The sequence below is a fragment of the Pinus tabuliformis genome, chromosome X (genome assembly GCF_031772625.1).
Source record: "Pinus tabuliformis cultivar Carrire ecotype Pingquan chromosome X, CPIR1, whole genome shotgun sequence".
NCBI lineage: Eukaryota > Viridiplantae > Streptophyta > Pinopsida > Pinales > Pinaceae > Pinus > Pinus tabuliformis.
The window spans coordinates 1,040,361,345-1,040,368,519 of record NC_142308.1 but is presented as its reverse complement, the minus strand read 5'-3'; positions in this window follow the sequence as shown (position 1 = coordinate 1,040,368,519).

Here is a 7,175-nt window from a genome sequence, read left to right as displayed (position 1 = left end):
ATATTCCTCCCTTATAAGTTCCTCTTCTAGTTCTTCAAGATGTATAGTGCTATCCTCCAAATTGTCATCCTTTGGGTGGTTGTCCCAAATTTTATATGTTGGATCCTCATAAGCCCAATCACAGTAATAACTCAACAACCTCAAGTTGTAGTGCACATAAACAAAGCTTTCTGCCCGGTTTTCATTGAATCTGTTTTTTTTCACATTATGTATGAAGTTGTAGGTGCTCCAACACCTCTCTGCAGAAGAAGTATTTACAACCTGTGATAGAACTTTTTTTTCCAATTTTGGCAAAAGTCCATGGCCACCATATGATTCCCACCATGTCAGAGAATTAAATCTGTCTTTGTCTTCCATTGCATGGAAGGTACCAAACAAACCGGTGTTACTGAAGTATCTGCCTATTTCAAGGTGCACAATAGCACATTCCTCCTTATTAGGTATCAACTTTTTAATGCTTCCAAATATCCTTTAGATACCTTTTCATCTAGGTGGGGTTTGGTCCTAACCCCACCCCCTGGTGCAGGTTGGCCCAACCAAGATGTAGAGTAGTATTTTGGTGTAAGGATATATGCCAAGCAATGTAGTGGAAGATTAAGTTTATTCCACCGTACACACAAAATTATGAATCAGTTTGTACAAGTCAGGATCATTGTTATGAACAGTATCTTTTATTTGCCCCGACATGGTATCCATCTACTCATACACCTCACTAATCATTGGTTTATCTGTATCTGAAAATCGAATCATGTGATAAATGGGCTTGGTGAAATCCAATACTTGCCTCACACGTGCCCAAAACATACCATCAAGAGAAACCTCCTCCACCAGTTCAAAACATTGCCTGTCAGCTACATTTGTAGCCCTTTCCTTTAATACCTACTAGCGTGGACTTGCTACCATGCTAGCCAATAACTCTCTTACCTTCAAAAGGCACCTGAAGGTGAGGTAATAGCTACCAAATCTACTCCTCACAATCTTCAATAACTCCAATCTTGAGTGACTCCAGAAAAGGCCATGGGTATTGCTATGATTTGTAATAAATTTTATCATTTTTTTACCTCTCTTGTACAAATCACCAATCCATTTGTATTGTTGATTTTTGTTCTTAACAACATCATGCATCAAAAGGTTCAATGTGTGAACCAAACACCCAAACCAAAATATGTTGGGGTATTTATCCTCAATAATTTCTCCTGCTGCCTTACAATTAGGAGCTTTATCAGTGATGACTTGGATGACATTGTATGGCCCAATATGGTCAATTGTTTCAAGTAATTATTTTGCAATTTTGATGCCAGTCTTGAACATGTCTGAGTAATCATATGCTGAAGGAAAGATGGCACCACTAATAGACACAGCAAGAACACTTATCAATGGCTTGGATTTTACATTTTTCCATCCATCAGATACAATGGACACCCCATGGTCATTCCAAGAACTTGTCATTCTATTCAAATAATGTGATATTTTTTCTTTTTCATGATCAAGTCCAACAGTTCTTGCCATGTCATACCCAGGGCTCTTGTATCCTTTAGGGGCATAATTTATGGCAGAAAACATTTCGTGCCAATAAGGTGAGTGAAGAACATTGAATGGTATCCCACATGCATAGAGAAACCTGTAAACTTTTGAATCCACATCATTCCTACACCCTTCATTAAGGAAATCTGATATGGTTCTATGCCTTAAAGCTGGTGACCTTGTGCCTCCATATCCACTGCCTTGGGAGGATGCTGAAGGAGTTCTTTGTGCTTGTGATTGTGAGCTTGGTTCAAAGAAACCCCTTGATTTTTTAGATTTGTATTGGGCTTCCTCCTCTTCCCTTATGTATTTGGCTCTATCTGCTACTGACACACCTGCACAATTTTTTATTCCTATTTGTTTATCTCCATCCCTTGGCATTTTCCCGTAGAGGTGTTTTCTGGCATGGGTGTATGAACCTGTGTAATTATTGTTACAATGGGGGCAATGAAATTTAGTGGTTCCACCCCCTTTCCCTGCTTCAGGCCTGTTAACATATTTCCACAATGGGGTTTGGTCTTGTTTAGTTTTTTGAGCTGAATCATGTTCACCCTCCTCCAGCTCCTCCTCACAGGGTTTTTCGTCAAATCCACTTTGTCCCCCTTCTTCATCCCCTTCTTCATTTTGAGCCCTCCTTTTCCCACTCTCCAGCACCATAATAACCAGAAAAGAAACCAAGAAGAAGAAAATGCCAAGAAATATAACCATGATGTTTGAAATTTGTAGTTTTGAATCTGCAAAATTTAACAAAATGGAATGGGAAACCGAAATAGGAAAAAAATTATTTATTTATTTAAAAATTAGGAATAATTTAATAAACGTTATAAAAAAAATGCTAAACATTCTATTCAACATTGTAGAGCGATGAACCTACCTCAAATGCGTCCAATATCCCCTTTCTCCTTGCTCCTTGCTCTTTCCTTGCTCTCTCCTTGGAACCTTGCTCTCTCTCAGTCTCACTCTCTCCTTACTCCTTAGTCCTCACTCTCACACTATTAATCTCACACTCTCAATCTCCCTCTCTCCAATCAGCCTCTCACTCAACTCTCAATGTCACAATGAAGCATTTAAACCCTTTCCTCCCCCAATTTATAAAAAAAAATCGATTTTTTGGATGCTGGATTTTTATTTTTTCTGTCGATTCGCTCCCGCCCTCTGCGCATGTCGCTACAGGAGTGAATTTTATAACCTCGGAGCGTTCATTCCCTAACCGTTCCTGGGTTATAAAATCTGCTCTCTGAGCGACAGGAGCAATGCTCCCAAAGCCGCTCTCGAAACTGGCATGGAACATAAATTTTTTACAAGGAGCGCACTCCCAAAATCGCTCCTGTTCGGGAGCGATTTCGGGAGTGCATTCCCGACCCGCTCCTGAGCCACTCCCACCCAGAGCACTGATTAGGAGCGGGATCGAGTGGGGGGGCGCTCCCCCACAACACTGGACCAAATGCAACAAGATTTTAATAGTAAGAATCAAGATTATTGTAGAGTAGAGGACACCATAGATGAAAATTTCAAAATGACTTGAGGGGAAAATGAGTCCTTAGAGGATTATGAGGAAAGGTTCCAACTAAGTTATAGAAGGGAAGATATATGTACTTTGGGACCAAGCTCATAGTATTGAGAGGAGTTATAGAGGATCTCATGGAATCTCTCAACTTATTGGCTAATGAACATATCTACCAACTCACCTATGATGAGATTAAACAAGTTAAAAATAATAATCTAGAGCCACTAAGAAAAAGGCAAAATGGAAAAGAGCTTGGTAAGTCCTTCTTCATCTATGATTATTAAAAATGAAATAGTAGGAATGTTAAAAGATATGAAAACATAAATATTGCACAAACTTGTTATGAGGATGGGTACTTTGCAAATTAGGAAAAAGAAAGAAGAAGAAAAAAAAACATTGGTTGTGTTTTTCCCCTAGTGCACAAAGAGACACCCTATGAATGAATATCCTTTTAATTTTATGGAAATTGTTTCTTTATGTAAAGGAAATAATTCTATTAACAAGTTTTTATTTCTGCCATGTTTGAAGGTTGTTTACCAAGGAATAAAAGGGAGCATGGAGCAATTATGCTTCATAAATAAGAAGAGACTAGAAGCCCCAAGGAAATTTCAACAAGGTATAAATTTCCCTTCTCATTTCAAGCATAATTACAATGCTCAATATTGGCCTTCATACCCTCCTAATCCTTCACCTTGGCTCATGCCAACTCCTTGGACATATTCCCCTCAATTTGTTGTTCCTCTGTTCTAGCCATATTCCAACCAACGTCCTCAATGGGGTAATACATCACAAGGATGGATGCCTCAAGTGGCCCAACCACCTCCTCCCCAATAACCACAATTAACCTAGAGTGTTCCTCCAAATAAACCACAAATGTATGCTCAATCAAATCCTAATACTAATAACAAGCAAACTCAACATGTTTACAGTGAAGAGGCTACAGAACAACCTATTCTATAGAAGTCTAGGAGATTAACCTTAGGTCAGGGAAATTTCTTCCAAATGTCCATCCACCTTCTCCAAATGAAGTTCATGAGAAAGGGAAGGAGGATCCTATCATTAGAGAAATTTTGAGATCAAAAAAGGGCTTCAAAACAAAAATCTAGATCAAAAATCAAATTTATAAGAACCAATAGATTCAATATGATGATGTTAACCATGGGGATGATTCACCATTTTTGGAGTTAAAAGGTAAAAAGGTAAAAAGGTAAAAGAATAAAATATTAGAAAATATTTTTTTCAACCACTATTTTCAACTTATCTCCATATGATTTTACTCAAATTTTGAGGAGGACCACTCGTTGGATGCATAATTTAATTTTGTATCCAAGTAGTACCCATGTTGCATACTTTCGATGGACCCTACTACATTAAAAATATGAAATACATGAAAAAACATGATCACAATCACATTTTTCCATGTATTTCACATTTTTTTTGTAGTAGAGTCTATCGAAAGTATGCAACATGGGAAATACTTGGATGCAAAATTAAAAGTCTCATCCAATGAGTGCTCTTGCTTGAAATTTGAGTAAAATCATAGGGAGATAAGTTGAAAATACGAGTTGACAAAATAGTTGACCAAAAGAGGCTCCTCACCAACAATCCATTGCTAGTCTCATTTTGATAAGAATGGAGAGATTATATAGTACAGTTGGTGAACAAGATTGCTTTATAAGTATATGGGTTTATGCAGATCGTTAAAAAGTAGGTCAATCTGATCCCAACATAAGTTTCAACTCTCCAAAACTTTAGCAATCACGTCCAAGCACAAAGAAACCGATCTTCTCATTTCCATGATTTCTCTTCAAAAGATATTTTCAGGTCCAATCACTAGCATACCATCAAGTTCTTCAATGTTTTCATCAATTTCTGCCATTACACGATGGACATCGTATGTTGTGAGATCCTTGTGCTATCTTTTATATTGGCTTTAATGCATTTTGACATTTTTTCTTCGTACTCATGGAAAAAATTAGCTGAGATTTAGGTAGAAAGACAATCAAAGCAACCTCTAACTTAGGCATTAGAGCTTGAAATGAGGTAGTTGTATTTTTTTTTTTTTTTTTTTTTTTTTTTTTTTTTTTTTTTTTTGTTAATGGAAAACCTGTGAGCAATTTAGGAAACCGACGTTTCGGACTAGCTAGGTGAGTCCATCATCAGGGCAATGAGATCTGAATTATGAGAAGAGAGAGTCGAGAAATTAAGTTATTAATAGAAGAATCGAAAGATATCTCTTAGCTTGTACTGTCGGCTGGAAGATTTACATTTATAAATTAATTAATTCAATTTAATTTCAATAATTTAAATTTTTTTTTTTTTTTGTTTATTCATTTATTAATTTATTTTTATTTGTTTATATATATTTGAATATTTATTTTATTTTAAATTTCAAAATTGAGATAAGTTAATAATTAAGTTTTATTTAAATGACTTATATGTAAATATTTTTATGTTATACCTAATAATGTTATTTGCTTTGCAATAATTGCAAATGAAGAAATTAAACTAACATAATATATGGATTAAGTTAATAAATTAATTTAATTTAATTTTAATTTATATTGTTAATTTATTTATTTTTCTTTTATTTATTATATTTCATTTATTTATTATTATTATTAATATTATTATTTATTTTATTTTATTAAATTGTAGTTAATAAATAATTTTTTATTTAAAAGACTTATGTATATCTAATTTTATTTAATGTTTTTTATTATTTAATTTGTTTTTTCATATTATGTGAGATATAATATAAATGAGATGTTTGTTTTGAACTAATTTTAATTGGAGAAAAATTACGTTAATAAAAATTGGATTAAATTAATAAATTAATTAATTTCATCAATATATTCTATTATATGTTATTTTTAAAATTATGTGATATGCTGTATAAGTGAGATCTTTACTTAGAAATGATTTAAGAAGAAGAGAATATTGTCTGCATTAATTTATATAATTGATTAAATAAATTATGAATTGTCAAATATAGTCATAAGGTTGAAATGGATTAACTTAAGATTTATGTTATACCTAATAATGTTATTTGTTTTAAAATAATTACAACTGAAGAAATTTAAACTAACATAATATATGGATTAAAATAATGAATTAATTTAATTTAATTTTTATTTATATTGTTAATTTATTTATCTTTCTTTTATTTATTATATTCTATTTATTTAATTATTTATTATTAATATTAATATTATTATTTATTTTATTTTATTAAATTGCAGTTAATAAATAATTTTTTTATTTAAAAGACTTATATATATCTCATTTTATTTAATGTTTTTTATTATTTATTTTGTTTTTTCATATTATGAGAGATATAATATAAATGAGATGTTTGTTTTGAACTAATTTTAATTGGAGAAAATTACGTTAATAAAAATTGGATTAAATTAATAAATTAATTAATTACAACAATATATTATATTATATGTTATTTATTTTTTTTTTTATTTTTTTTTTTAAATTATGTGATATGCTGTATAAGTGAGATCTTTACTTAGAAATGATTTAAGAATATTGTCTGCATTAATTTATATAATTGATTAAATAAATTATGAATTGTCAAATGTAGTCATAAGGTTGAAATGGATTAGCTTAAGATTTATTTTTTCATTTTATTTAATAGGGGTTTCCAGGTACTACTTAGTTTAAGACCATCATCCCTATTCATGTTATTAGAGGATTTCTCAATTTCGATTGCCTCTTTAATTCTTCTTTTTAAGTAGTGGTCTTCTTTATGGATTAATTTAGCTTGTTCCATACATATATAGTGAGAAGAGGAACAAGCATGCTCTGCAAGACCTGATTTATCTGACCTATTTCTAGAAATATCATTAATGTGTTCTTTTAATCTTATTCCAAAGGATCTCCCTGTTTCCCCTATATAAACTTTACCGCAAGAGCAGGGAATTGAATACACACCTTTGTGATATTTTGGGTCTATAGTGTCTTTAGCAGACTCAAGCATGTTTTTTATGGTGTTAGGGGGCGTGAAGGCAACCATAATGTTATATTTGGAGAGAACTCTGGCAATTTTATCAGTGATACCTTTAATATAGGGTAAGGAGATTCTAGGGTTATCACGAGTTTTTCTTATTTGTTTATTGGTAATGGAGTCTTTAAT